Source organism: Microcebus murinus, chromosome 6 (assembly GCF_040939455.1).
Source record: "Microcebus murinus isolate Inina chromosome 6, M.murinus_Inina_mat1.0, whole genome shotgun sequence".
NCBI classification, from domain to species: Eukaryota; Metazoa; Chordata; class Mammalia; order Primates; family Cheirogaleidae; genus Microcebus; species Microcebus murinus.
The window spans coordinates 26,986,947-27,002,196 of record NC_134109.1 but is presented as its reverse complement, the minus strand read 5'-3'; positions in this window follow the sequence as shown (position 1 = coordinate 27,002,196).

The following is a 15,250-nucleotide window of genomic DNA, read 5'->3' as shown; positions in this document are numbered from 1 at the left end:
GGGGCTGCAAAGAACGTTCTGATGAGCTCCAACATGCTAGGGCTCTTGGGGTAGACAGACTCCTTTCTGGGCCCTGGGTCATCGTGGAGGGTCCTGGTGCATGTGTATGAAGGTGAGTAGATGTGTGTTTGTAGATATCTGTATCATATGTGTTGCCTATAACATCTGTGTATACATAGCATGTGTTTATGTGTGTCTTCTTTTGGATTTGGATCTGGGTATGTGGATCGGGGTGTATATTGTGCACAAGTGTGTGTGTATTTAAGAATCTGTATTGTATATGCTTGTCTATAACTGGATGTTTCAAACACTTACTCCTAGGAGTGTCTCTGTTATTATGTATGTGTGTGTGTTTGTACTCATTCATTCCTTCTTTCCTTTGACACATATTGCTTGAGCCCTCCTATGCTCCAGGCACTGTTCCGGGTGCTGGGAATGCGATGTGGAAGGTCCCTCGAAGTTTACATTTGTGGGGGGCTGGGGACACAGGTGGCTGAGGATGCTGAAACTCTCTTTCTTCCCTCCTGAATGAACACCACACTTGGGGCAATTCTGTGATTCTCATAAGTGCACCTCAGTCTTTTGTCACTGAACTGGGGACCTTACCCTTCTAAGCCCAGTTTCTTGGTTATGAAATGAATTAGCTAGGATAGGCAAGGGGGCAGAGACCAAGAGGACTCCAGAATTTCCATGGATTGAAGAGAGGTTCATTCTTCAATGAATGCACCCTCAATGCACCTTCAATGAACGCACCCTCAATGAATGCACCTCTCAATGGCCTGCACCCTCACGTGCAGGCCAGGGCAGGTGTGCCAGCAGCTCTGCTCCCTGTGCTGAGGCTCCATTTCTGACCAGCCACGTAACCGCAAGTGACTTCCCTTGCTTTCAGCACCCTGCTTCTGCATCCATAAAACAGGAATCATTACAGTACTTACGTCATAGCACTGGCCTTCCTGGGGGCAAGAAGTGGTAGCTGTTGGGCATGATTTCTAATTCAATTTTTGATTTGTATTAGAGAGATAAAAATACTACAGGTACAGAGCACAGTCCTTGACAGAATGGACACAAAACAGATAGAAAATAAACAATTTTATATTTCTGCCACTTGCAGAGGAACAAGAGGATGGAGAGGTTCACGCGTAGGTGCACGTGAGTACTAATTCTCACAGTCACAGTCCAGGCAATCAATCCCCTACTGTCACTGGGGTAGTGACCTCGGAACAGCTCCAGAGGCTGAGGGGACGGCAGAGTCAGTGCCCATAACGCCACACAATTGTTTATCGTCACAATCACTTACTGCTGTCTCAGGGAGAGAACTAGTATTTATTGAACACCTCCTATAAGCCAAGCAGCGTGCCTGGTGCTTTAAACACCTCAGCTCATTGAATTCTGACCACAGCCCTATGAAGGAGGTTTTAATCATTCCCATTTTGAAGATGGGAACATGGAGGCCCAAGGAGTTTAATCCGCCCATAGTCATTTAGCTACCAAGGCAGGAATAGTGAGGGTGATCAAGCCTAGATATTTCTCCAGTGAGCATGAGCTGTATCTCCTAACCAGACTGCAGGTACCCTGAAGGCAGGACCAACGTCTCCAAACTTTTCTGGATCTTCCGCTTGCTGGAGCAGAGTGGGTGCTGGACAACTCTGGACAGTGGATGTACAAGAGGGAGAAGCCCTGCTTCTAGGGACTGACCTGTTGGCAGGGAGTCAGGCAAGTGCAGATTAACTCAAGAGGCTGGGCTACAGAAACACTGTTGGGCTGTGACGATACAGGGGACCCGGAGCAGCCCTGAGTCCCAGGCTGCAGGACAGGTGGCCAGGCCAGCCCCGGCCCCCAAGGCTGCCCACAGACTCAGGGCTTCCCACACCTGCTGTTAGTCATGGTCTTAGTGCGAAACACCTGCCCTGACCCATCCCAACTTCTTGGCTTCAGCGTCCTCGCTCACTTTCCTATTTTGATCTAGCCTCTTCAAACATTTCCCCAACTTCGGCCTTTGCTTCTGTCTTAACAGAGAGTCAGCATCTGCATCTGGAGAGGTGTCTCAAGTGGCCCCGGGTAAGCACCGTCTCCTTCTGACCCTGTGCCTGGGCCCTGGACTTGGGTATGGTCAGAGGTGGCTGAGAAGTGGAATGTCTGAGGACTAAACTCTTTCTCCCTGGCTGGCAGAGAAAGCGACAGTGGGCAGCTCCAGGCCAAGGGCCTTTACACTTCACAGGCTGAGCATGCGTCATAGCCACCAGCTACCTGGCATCCCCAGCATCAAGATGCTTGGTTGGCTACCTCCACCTTCTCCTGCCTCCTAGGCTGGGATTTCTGTGGACTCACCCCAGCCTCAACCCCGAGCCCTTCTCTCCAGGCACTTCTTCTAGGCAGGATCTGATGGCTTCCCTGGCCACTGACACTGGGTAAGATGCCCCTCAGCCAGGCTCCCGCAGCACCTGGAATGCCCCTCCCTCCTGGCACCCGGCCCTCAGTATCACAGTTGTCTGGTTGCTTATCTGTCTTGCCTCAGAGACTATAAGATCTAAGAGGCAGGTATTTTGGGGCAGGGGGACAGAGTCTCACTCTGTTGCTCAGGCTAGAGTGAGTGCCATGGCATCAGCCTAGTTCACAGCAACTTCCAACTCCTGGGCTCAAGCGATCCTCCTGCCTCGGCCTCTCGAGTAGCTGGGACTACAGGCATGCACCACCATGCCTGGCTGATTTTTTCTATATATTTCTAGTTGGCCAATTAATTTCTTTCTATTTTTAGTAGAGATAGGGTATCGCTCTTGCTCAGGCTGGTCTTGAACTCCTGAGCTCAAACAATCTGCCCGCCTTGGCTTCCCAGAGTGGTAGGATTACAGGCATGAGCCACCATGCCTGGCCGAAGAGGCTGGCATTGTGTCTCTTGTTCACCCTGTATCCTCACAGTTCAATCAGTGCCTGGTGCATAGTAGGGCTTAATTGATGTGTGTTGAGTTAGGCCAGTCCTCAGAGTCTACTCTTTTCCTCATGGGGGGAATGTCCTATTCCTTACTCAAATGTCCTTCAGCTACTCAGAAGTACCCCCTCCTGGAACCCACACTCAAGACCTTTCAACCTGGGTGGGCCTCTCTGGCAGGGGTGAGGGAGGGAGTGTGGGAGAGCCACCTCCTCTTACTGTGTAATCATGCTCTGGGCTGGTCACCACAGTCCCACCAGCCCCCAGGGGACAAGGCTCAAGTCTCAGGCTAGAGCCCAGAACCCAGTGGGAGGCCTAGGGTAGGGCCCAGTTGGAATGGGGCCAGGACAAGAGCCCATGGGTGACCAAGTGGCTCCCAGGGGTGGGAAACAAGATGGCACCCACCACAAGGGCTGGGAACAAGGGAAGCCAGGCGAGGTGCCCACGGCCTTGTCCCAGGCCTCTGGAGCGATGTGTTGTCACCAAAGGAATGGAAACCTGTACTTTGGGAACTTGGCAGCTAGGGCTGGGTTTTTCGTGTTTTCTGTAATTATTTCCCTTTTGTTCTCCCTTAGTATTTAGTAAAGCCCTTTGTGAAAATGCCAGCTGGTCTCAGCTGTGTAAGAGGAGCGACAAAGGGGACTCTGTGCATGCTCGGGCCTATGCTTTAATGGAGGGACCTAGCGTAGTGATGGCAGCAAAGTCAAGGACCACTAAGGACACACGGAGGCTCTGGGGGCCACAGCCAGCACCTCATGTTCAGACAGCCTCCTTGTCACTGAGTCTCCTTCCAAGCCCTTCCAGCCCCAGCCTCGACAGCCTGGGCTTTCTGGAAACCTGGGGGCTGGAGAGCCAGCCACAGCAGCTTTGAGGAGGGGCATTTGTTCAGATCCCAGTGGTGTCGGTGGCGAGAGCTCTCGGGACATCCAGGGCCCAGGCACCTGCTGTGCTCCAGCTGCTCAGCAGGGGGGCAGTCCCACCCCGGCTGGGGACTGCTTGACAAGCTGCTGTCGAAATCAAGGAATTGGCCTCAGGCGCTGGCACCCATAGCCACCTTCCTGCTCTCACAGCCCAGGGCCCTTTCGGAGCCCTTGTCCCCTGCCTGTCTGCTGCTCACCAGGGGCGGACACTCGCCGGTCCCTTCCAACACGTATCCTTATTTCCCGTGACCACGCCCCTTTCTCCTCCTAAGCCCTCTTCTGAACCCCAGTGCGCCTGTCAGCTGCTCTGGTGAGAGGGGCCGGGGAGACCTGCCTCCTCAGGAACAATCACCCCTTTCTCTCTGCAGCGTAAGCGATACACGAGGAGAGGAAGCTATTTGTGACTAATTGGCTGCGATGTGGAACGGAGCCTTTGGAGAAACGGAGAGCCCGCCAGTAGCTCAGAGCTGTCCCAGTCGACAGCTGGGTGGTTCTACTCAGACCAGACAGCGGGTCACCCCTTCCTCCCCCTACCCCTGACTCTGCCGGGGTGGCCTGAGGGATGTTGGCAGGTGGTAGCTGCTGCCCATAGAGCACCTACTGCTTGCCGGGCTCCCCACTCTCTATGCTCAACACACAGAGATCTCCCGACCACCTTCGTGGGAAGTATTACTATTATTGTCTCCACATTTCAGAGAAGAAATTGGAGGTTCGGAGAGGTGAACTCACTCATGCAAGGCCACAGCCAGCAAGTAGCAGAGAGGAGAGGGGTGGCAAGGACCAGCTGTGGCTATAGAAGGAAGCAGTGTCAGGCAGGTTAAGAGCCCGCCTCTCACCAGCTGCAGGACCTTGGGCAAGTTGCTGCTTCCTAACCCGTCTCAGAGGCTGGCTGTGTGGCTTAGATAAGAAAGTGGTAGCCGATCATGTAGCACAGTATACTGTAGGTGCTTAATAACTGCAGCTATCATGATTATTTCCTGGAGGAAACAAATTTCCACCAAGCTTCAAGCAGCCCCCACACAGTGACCAGTTGGGGAGCCACCTTGGAAGAGGAGCGTCTCCTGCCTCCAAGGACAGAGCCAACTCAAAGGCGCCCCTCTGTGGAGCGAGGATCTGGGGGAGACGGGAGAGAAGAGGGTACCCGCGTTCCTGGGCCTCTGCCCTGTGCCAGGCACGTCAGGGAGAGGCAGCGACAATTCTCGTTCACAATCACAGACAGTTACGATTAGCATCTGGAGGACCGCAGTCGCGGTGCAAAGTGGAGCATAATGGGTGGGGAAGAGGATGCCGGTGTGTGTGTGTGTGGGGGGGTGCACACATGTACAAAGGTGGGGAATCAAAATAAACATTGGGTATCCCGGGCCCAGGAATCCTAACCAGCCCTTCTAAGCCCAGCTGGAAGATTCTGTGAAAGGGGAGGGGAACAGGGCCCCAGAACCAGGCTGGGGAAGCTGGGGAACAGGGCCCCAGAACCAGGCTGAGGCTTCTTGGGGAAGGAGGTTTTAATACCTTAGCCATGTCTTCAAGGTGGCAGTGTGACAAAAGTCTCCTGCAGGAACTCCCCCAAAGGGCAAAAAGCAAGGCCTGCTTTCTAGGAGGCAGCCGGAGGACCTCCCTGAGCAACTAGGGGGGCACTCGGGGTCCCTGTGTCTTCAGAGGCAGAGGAAGCGGCCCCCGCCGTCCGCACACTTGTCCAGATGCTGCAGCGTCCAGGGAGGCAGCCAGTCTGGCCCTGACGGCTGTCGCCCGGCGTCCCAGAGCTGGCAGTAGGGTGAAGTTCTGGACTGTCAGCTTGGCAGGAGAGACAGCGCTCACCCTGATCCCAAGGGCCCAGGGGATGGCAAGGGGCTTCTGTCCTTGTCAGGAATGACGCTGCTCTGTGAGGGATCGGGCGGTCAGTGGAGACAGCACAGACTAAACATGTCATAAGTGGAGCAGCGTGGATCTGGGTGAGGACCCTGTGAGGGCCTGTGTCTGTTCCATTTTAATGTCATCCCTTGGAGTGTTAGCCCTGGCCAGTTGTCATCTGTACTTCGGAGGGAGGGGGCTGGGCTGGGTGAATCAGCGGGACCAGAGGACTCTGAGTTGGTCCCTGACGAAGAGTGGGGGCCCCTGGCAGGGGTGGCCTGAGCTGAGGACGGGGGAGAGAAGAAACTGCGTGTTCTGTGGGTCCTTCGTGAATCAGCCCTTCCCAGCTCTGGGCTCAGTGCTGGGGACACCACGACAGTGATGACCCTTGAGGAACTTCTCGTGCAGAGGGAAAGACTCAAGGCTGTCTGTGCAAAACAAAACTGCCAGGGCGTCTGACGCAGACTCGTGGTCGCGGGCAGGTGAGCAGCTCTGAACGCTCCAGGTGGCCTGTCCTCTCGAGCGCCTTCAGGCATGTGAAGGCTGGAGTGTTCCAGAGACTTCTGAGGAGGTCCACAGAGAGAGCAAGGAAGGTCTCCCGTGGAGAAAGTAATGTCTGCACAGCATCTCACAGGGTGGATTGCAGGTCATCAAAAATAGAAGGGCAGAAAGAACACTGTGGTCTAAGACAGTCTAAGCTTGACAAGGTGTGGCTTATTTGAAGAACACTGAGGAATCTGGTGGGGCTAGACTGTGTACAGCATAGGGGAGGGCTATGCCAGCAGGTGAGGCTGGAAGGGGAGGCTGGGGTGAGGCTGTGAAGAGCTGAGAGTTCACAGCTCATTCCAAGGGCTCCAGGGAGCCATGGCAGGTTCTTGAGCAAGGGAGTGATATGGCTAGATGTATATTTTGGAAAAACAACTGTGGGCAGGTGGAGGGTTTGACCTCCAAGCAGGAAGACCAGATCTGTGGTTATCGCAGAGCTGACAGTGGCCTGAATCAGGACAGTGGCTGTGGGATGAGACAGATGGGACCCAATGTCACCCTGATAAAGGAGTTCATTTCTTAGCCTTCTTTGGAGCTGGCTGTGGCCTTGTAACTCAGTTCTGGCCTGTCCCTGCCCCTTAGGACTTCTCAGGGTCTGGGTGTAAGTGAAAATGTTGGGTTTGACCTCTGGGCAGGCAGTATCCTTAAAGGAAGGTGCATGTGTTACTTCTTCCCTATCTGCCAAGCATTGCCTGGAACTTGAACGTGATGGTAGGCGCTCTTGCAAGTCATCCTGGACCATGAGAATGAGTTGAAAGGAAATCAGATCCCTGAAAACTTTGTGGGGTTGCCATGCCATCCCTGGCCTGCTTAAATCCAGAATTATTTTATGTGGAGGAGAAGTAAATTCTATCTTGTTTAAGCCACTGTTATTTGGGAGTTTTCTGTTCAAACGTGCTATTTCATGTTCTTGCGTTTCAAAGGTGAGAAAATGAGTTCCACGGTTCTGTATGAGTATCCCCCCCCCCCCAAAAAAAGGCCACATTCTTCCATGGCTTGTCCTGGGAAGTGAGTCATGTCACTGCTTCCTGGGAAGAACTGGGACTCTCCCATCCCCTCCCAGTTCGAAGTGGGAACAGGGAGGCCACTGCGAAGGATGCAGACGTTGCGGCCCAGCTGAGCTGGACCAGCCTCCCCCGACGCATCCCTCCCTCCCCAGCTCTCATCTCCCAGCAAGCACAGGAAGGAAGCTGTGTTGGGGGCAAGGGGTACAGAGGGGAGCCAGATTAGTTCCTCTTATGGTTGGATTCCCAGGGGTGGAGGAGACACAAAGTCTAGCGGAGCCTTCGGCAGACAGACAGTGGACCTCCAGCTGGCCCCTCGGGCCCTGGGCTCTTCTGCGAGTCAAAGAACACTTGGCTGCTCCTCCAAATATCCTCCTCTGCCTCCAGCTCCCCTGATCTCAAAGAGCGGGGCCCTGCGGGGCAGGATTGGCTCCTACTTTGGGTGTCATGGGGTGGGGGTGGGGGTGGCGGTGGAGCCGGGTCTGGAAGCTGCCATCTGCAGTTTTACTCTCTGACTTCCCAGCTCTAGCTGCAGGTCAGTAAAGCTTTGGGGAGGACAGTCCTCCCAAATGGCGAATTGAGTGCTACAGATGACATCATGCACCTGAATCACTTTGGTATCTTCCTTCCAGGAACCTGAAGAGTTCCCCGAAGCCCACTTGCTACGTGTCAGGCCTCATGTATGCATGTGTGATCTCATTCAATTGTCACAACAGCCCTGAGGGGTTGGCACTAGCCCCATTTTAGCAGTGAGAATAATCAGACACAGAGAGGTTAAGTAACTTGCTTCAGGTCACCCAGCCAGTAAGCAGCTGTGTTGGAACTTGAACACTAGTCATGTGATTCCAAAGACTATGCTTTTTTTTTTTTGCTTTGGCTTTGTTTTGTTTATTTATTTTATTTTATTTTATTTTATTAGACAGAGTCTCACTCTGTTGCCCGGGCTAGAGTGCCATGGTGTCAGCCTAGCTCATAGCAACCTCAAACTCCTGGGCTCAAGCAATCCTTCTGCCTCAGCCTCCCGAGTAGCTGGGACTACAAGCATGTACCACCATGCCCGGCTAATTTTTTTTTCTATACATTTTTAGATGTCCAATTAATTTCTTTCTATTTTTAGTAGAGACAGGGTCTCGCTCTTGCTCAGGCTGGTTTTGAACTCCTGACCTTGAGCAATCCACCTGCCTCGGCCTCCCAGAGTGCTAGGATTACAGGTGTGATCCACCGCGCCCGGCCTTATTTGTTTATTTTATTTCAAAATGTTAAGGGGGTACAAATGTTTTTGGTGCATGGATAGCTTTTATAATGCCTAAGTCAGGGTTATTAGTGTGCCCATCGCCCGAATGGTGTTCATTGTACCTGTTGGGCTTCTGCCCCTTCTGCTTTTTGTACCAGGCACCCTGGGGCAGCCGCGGTGGCAGGGAGGCCCTTGCTGAGGTCACAGACCGCAGTCTCCAGAGGGTCCCACACCAGGAGCAAATTGGGAAGGAGGGGCCCAGCCCTCATTCTCCAGCCCTCCTGCCTCTTGTCCCATCTCACCTCCCCCTTTTCCTCCAGCCTGTTTCACTTCCGGGTGTCTGTACTGGGAAGGTCTTCGGTGACATGGATTTGTGATACGACCAATAATAACATCAATAATCCCTTCAGACATGTATGATTTCAAACCCCTCTCACATACTTCGTGTCCTGGAAACGCCACTGAGAGGCAGGCGAGTGAGGAGGTGGCGGCTCAGAGAGGCTGAGGGACTTGTCCAGGGCCACGCAGCTGGTGAGGGTGGCGTGTCGGGACCAGAACTCAGTCTCCTGGATCCTTACGGAGACTGACCTCTGGCCTCAGGCCTCTCAGCACTGTGTGAATGACACCTTCCCTGTTCCTGGCCCCGTGTTGGACACTGGGAGAGATTCTGAGGCCTGAGAGGTACTTTGAGGAGCTGAAAATCCAGGAGTAAACAGAAGAAAAGTCGAGGAATCCCCTGCAAGACACAGAGCCAGCAAAGCAGCGATTGGAGGGTCTCGAGAGAAACTATTGGAGGTACCACTCCTCCTGGGGGTGTCTGTGTCCCTCCAGAGACCAAAATGTCCAATAACCGTGTGCCACGTGCATGATGCTTGCCATATCTGAATACACCTGCACGACCATCTATCTACAGTTAGTCCCCCATCCACGGGGACACCTGCCAAGACCCCCAGTCGATGCCTAAAAACACAGATAGCACAGAGCCCTATATAATGCCACGTTTTTTCTTATACACATACCTATTACAAAGTTTAATTGATAAATTAGGTACAGCAAGAGATTAACAATAATAGCTAATAATAAAATAGAATAATTATAACAATATACTGTAATGAAAATGACGTGGATGTGGTTCTTCTCTCTCTCTCTCCTCTTTCTCAAAATATCTTATTGTCCTGAACCGCAGGTACCTGAAATCGTCGAAAGGAAAATCATGGGGGGGGGGACTACTGCATTTGTTTAAATCAGTTCCTTTTTATTTTTTTACTTAAAAATATTTTTAAAGGAAATTTTATATCACTGCCTTAAATAGAAAGCTAACTGCAAAAACCAATTCAGTTACAGCTGGATGTTGCTGGGACGACTGTGAGGCCGAGGCCTGTTTTATTTTTGTTTAAAAGGAAGTGTTAGTGAGGTGTGAGAGACGTGTTAGCTCTGGGATGAGGCCTTCTTTTTGACTCATTAGAAGGCTGGAGAGAGCACTGGGAAGGGGACAGTTTCCTTGCTCCATGATTTAATGTTATAAAAGGCTGTGTTCAAGTCCAGCTAAATTCATGTCAAACACACCCCCAAACATCTCATATGTCCATCCGTGAGATGAGCCAGTGGCATAGGAAAAGGACATTTCAAGCCCACAGTCAGGGTGGATGTGATGTCGTGGGAGCCGAGCCTCAGAGGCTGGCCAGCCACCAAGGGCAATACGGAAGGCCCACGCCGTCTTCTCTCTGGAAAAGAATGAAAAGGATACGTAGACTTTTCAGCTTTGGCACGTTCTTTTACAGTGTGCAAAGAGATTTTTTTTTTTTAGAGCATTTGAGGCTCACAGCCCTGTGGAGCACACGAAAGAGTATTTTCGGCTGGGCTGGTGGCTCACGCCTGTAATCCTAGCACTCTGGGAGGCCGAGGCAGGTGGATTGCTCAAGGTCAGGAGTTCGAAACCAGCCGGAGCAAGAGCGAGACCCCGTTTCTACTAAAAATAGAAGGAAATTACCTGGACAACTAATAATATATAGAAAAAACTAGCCAGGCATGGTGGCACATGCCTGTAGTCCTAGCTACTCGGGAGGCTGAGGCAGGAGGATCGCTTGAGCCCAGGAGTTTGAGGTTGCTGTGAGCTAGGCTGACACCACGGCACTCTAGCCCGGGCAACAGAGCGAGACTCTGTCTCAAAAAGAAAACAAAACAAAACAAAACCCTGCAATTTAACAAGCTCTCTGGGGAATTCTTGTGAACACTAAAGTTTGGGAGGATACCGTTTGGTGTAACTTTGAATAGTCACACACCCAGGGAAAACTCATCACTGCATGGTTAAATTTTTCTTTTCAAACTCACCTATAAGTGGGCATTTAGGTTATATCTAATATTTTCTCCATTATTAACAATGCTGCGATGAGCATCTTTATACGTATATTTTGCTTGTGTCCCTTAAATTCCTAGAAGTAGAATTTCTAGGTCAAAGGCTTTTGATGCTTATTGGCAAGTTGCCCTACAAAAAGGTTGTTACAATGTACATGCCTTCCTGCGATGTCTAGGAGTGACAAGATCCCTATACCCTGGTATTATTGTTCTTTGATGTCTCTGCCCATCGGATTCATGAAAGTTGTGCCTCAGGATTGGCTCTGGTCACATATACTTGGTTATTAGCCAGTCCAGTTGGACATTTCTCCAAATGAGTATTGGCCACCTGCAATTCTTCTGGCAGCGTGTCTGCTGGGGCGTTTTTATTCCCCAAGCCCACCAAAATAGTGACAGATGTTGCCAGGGAGGGCTGCAGGGAGGGTGGCCTGAGCCCAGCCCTGGTGTGGAGTCCTGCACACAGAGGTCACTCATGTTGCTGCCCGGCTGAGGGCACAGTGAGCTTGGGCCAAGACTCAGATCCAGCCTGGCTCTCCTGCAGGCCTCAGACTTGTGCTGTGTCCAGACCCCAGAGCAAGTGCCCAGCCAAGGCCCTGCCTCCTGGCCCGTGAGGCCTGGGCTGCCACCCAGGATGGCGCTTTCATGCTGCGCTGGGCACCCCATGGTTCTCCAGGCCACCAGGCAGGCCGGCCAGGTGTGCTGGGAGGAGCCGGCAGCAAGGACAATTCTGGGAAGTGACCCTACCCGGTCTCAGAGGGCCTGCGGCAGCAAGCATTGTGAGCCGCCCACCGGCCACGGCTGCTGGAGCTGCTGACGGTGGCGGCAGGAAGCTGGGCGCTTACTCAGCCCCTGGCCGCACGTGGCTGTGTTTGCAGCCGCCCTCCACCCAGCGGGCCTAGCCAGCAGCTGGGGGAAGGAAGCAGGAGGGACCGCCCTCCACATCCCCTGCAAGGCTGCACCTGTGCCCCAGCGGCCCTGCCACCTGTTGCTGACTGGGCACGAGGCCTGCCCTGGGGCCTCAGCCACGGAGTCAGCCACGGGCCTGGGGTGTGCAGTGGGCAGGCAGGCTTGGGGTGGGCCCCTGAACCGACATCTACTGGAGGTACCATCTTGTGGGGCTCACTCTAACCAATCCCCACAGCTCTGCAACTACTCATATTATTATCCCTTCAACAAACAAGGAAATCAAAGCGCAGAAGAGTAATAATTCCTAACCTAGAGATCGCTTATAGGTGCCAGGAAGTCTGCTGAACACGTTACTCATGTTAACTTATTTAAATCACATAAGAATAGTGGTACAATAGTAGCCCCATTTTCCAGATGAGGAAAGTAAGGCACAGAGAGATGAAGCTACTTGCTCTAGGGCTGCGGTTCCCAACCCCTGGGCTGTGGACAGGTATCGGGCCATGTCCTGTTAGGGACTGGGCCACAGAGCTCTGCTGTGCTCCCACCCTTGGTTGGTGGAAAAAATGTCTTCCATGAAACTGGTCCCTGGTGCCAAAAAGGTCGGGGACCACTGCTCTAGGTCATACAGCCTGTTATGAGCAGACCTCAGTGTCTGACTCCAAAGCTCACACCCTAAACTCATTTCCATCACTACTAGCAGGTGACTTTCCAGAGCCCCAGGCCTGGCCAAGAGCAGCGGTGGGGAGGGAGAGGGGGCCAGGCTGCTGTCCTCAGTAGATCGTCTCAGCACTGGCCACCCTGCCCTGCTGGGAGCACCCAAGTGCCCCTCCCGGGTGCTGCCTGACCCTGGGCCTCTGTTGTGGGAGTCCTCTTCTCCTGCCTTCTGACCTGGTGTCTTTGGGGACTGTCTCTCAGATGGTTGTCTGTCTCCTCCCCTGGCTGTCTCTGTCCTGCTTTTTGCCCCCTGAGGCTGAGTTTCTCTGGCTCTTCTTTCTAGGGGGCAAAAGGGGAAAAGAGGGAATTTGCATGGAATGTGGTGAACTTCCCGTCAGTGGGCGCTTCTGGAGGTGCCTCTCATTGTGGCCCCCAGTTGCCATGGGCAGCAGAAGAGTGTCTCCAGCTGGGAGCTGGTGGGTAAAAGACAAAGCCGAGGGATGGGGCTTGTTCAGGGGCTGGGGGCTGGAGCATGAGAGGCACTTGCTGCCCAGAACGAGGGAGGGTGGAGCAGTCCTGGCCCCACACACCCAGCCTCCCTTCACCGCGAGGTGGCCCCAGGCTGCCCCTGGGGCTGTAGCAGCTGTTGCTGCTGATGCAAGCTGTTGGCCACGGAGGGAGGGAGGGTGGGGAGCAAGGAGAGAGCTGTTTGCAGAGTGGGGGTCTCTGCGCATGCCTGCTGACAAGCTTTCAAGTCTGCAAGACAGCACTCCGGGTTCCCAACCAGATTCGCTTCTGTCCCAAGCAGGGCTCAAGGCCAGGCCACTGGGCCTTATGAGATCAAGGGTGGAGTCCAACTGCCAGTTGTCATGGCAACCGGCATCTCTTCAGGACTGCACAGAGAGGCCTAGAGCCCACAGCCCAGGGGCTCAGAAGTGCGCGGCAATGGGCAAACCCATGGTTGTGCCAGGAGGAACCCGACTGGTTAGGTCCCAGAGAGGGGCCCATCTTTGGCCCAGTTGCTTCCTTCTAGTCCTTGCCTCTTCCCGGCAGTGTCTCCTGGGTCTGGCCTAAATAAGATGGGCTTTGGCCAAGCTGGCTGGCCTCCAGGTGGATTTGGGACAGACAGCTGGGATGTGGTGCTTTTCCCCTCTGAAGAGATGGAGGCTGGAGATGGGGCCGTGGTGGGGCTGAAGCCTAGGGGCCCACAGCTACGCGACTGCAGCAGGATGGTGGGGGCAGAGTGGGGGGGCTGGGGCCAATGTCTTTGGTTGATGTTTCCCAAGGAGGGGATGTGTCAAAGGATCAGGGCCAGGTAGCCCCCCGTACCTCCACGCGTTGGCTGTTGCCCCTGAGACCTGAGTGGGTCCCCTGGCAGGCCAGCCAACTAGCCGTGACACCCCTCCCTGATGGCTCCCACTCATTCAGGAAAACAGCTCCCCTCCTCCCTGGGGTCAGGTCAGCCTGGCCTAGGGCAGCATCAGGCCATGTTCGCTTGCTTATTTTGCATGTCCTGGGGGACCGTTCGAGCTGCCTGGACTCCTTGATTCTGGCACAGACACTGTGTTCAGCTCCTCGGGACAACCTGTGCTCCGCTCTACGGGGCACACATGAATGAATAACACAGCCCCCTCCCCGCCATGCACACACAGCTGCCAGGTCCAGCTGCCAGCTTTGGTCATCCTTCCTGTCCTTCGTTGTCTGGATGACTATGATCCATCCTTCCAGGCCTGGGTCCAATAGGAAGCCGTTCCTGCTCCTCCCCACCTGCTCCAAGCAGCATCACTCACTGTCCCCTCTATGCTCCCTTAGCACAAAGCACACAGCAGGCGCCAAACAAACGAAGCTTCCCAAGGAGCCGTACTGATCCTTAGACTCTCCTGCTCAAAACTCCTCCATTGCTTCCCATTGCAAAAAGCACTTCTGTACTTTTTGGCTTCATCATCCCTTGGGCTGTGCCAGAGAACCCTCCACTCTAATCAGCCACCTCCTGGCCTTCTGCCGAACTTGGCCTGAGCCTTCCCCCCTCCGTCCCCAGCTCAGGCCACCCCTCCTCCTACCACCATATTCACCTCTTGAAACTCTCCCCACTCTGCAAGGCCTGGGGTCTCCTGGTGCCTTGGAGAAACACGGGCTTCCTCTTCCACACCCTCCCCCCACCCCTGCTCCCTAGAGTCAATGGCTTTGGAATTCCCATGCTATATATTCCATAAATTTGAAGCAAGCGGCAGCTAACAGTCTCCCATTAATGTCCTTATATGTTTGCACATGAAGTATGTCATTGTATGTGGATTAACATTTATATTTGTTCATGCAGAGATACGAGCAAGTATGTACATGGACATGAGGCCTATGTGTGGCAATGACTGCCTATGTGAAAGTGGGCGTGTGCATGTGCACATGAGCCTGTGTGTGTGAGTGAGCCTGTGCACGCATGCCGAAGCGTGTGCCTGCCTGTTATGCACTGAAGGTGTGTGCTTGCACGTGCAGGCGAATCTCTATGTGCATGCGGGTGTGTGTGGACAGGTGTGCCTCCTTCTGCCCAGCTGGGACACTGGGGAAGGCCAAGGCCAGTCAGTCTGCCTTCCACACCTCCCAGCCCCCACCCCCAGGCGAGCGAGGTGGGGCTGCACACACATCCTGACTTTGGACAGAGATAAATGAAGCATTCCTGGGAGGTTGTGGGGCTGCAGCAGTGAGCAGCTGTGAGTGGCAGGGGTCTGGCCTCATGGTGGCCTGGCCCCTGGCCTTCAGTCCTCAGCACATCCTGTCCCCACTGAACTGGCACCTAGGACTAGGAGGGCTCAGCATGTGTCTAGCAAGAGATGGTGGCTCTGCCCTGGTGCCTAGGCAACAG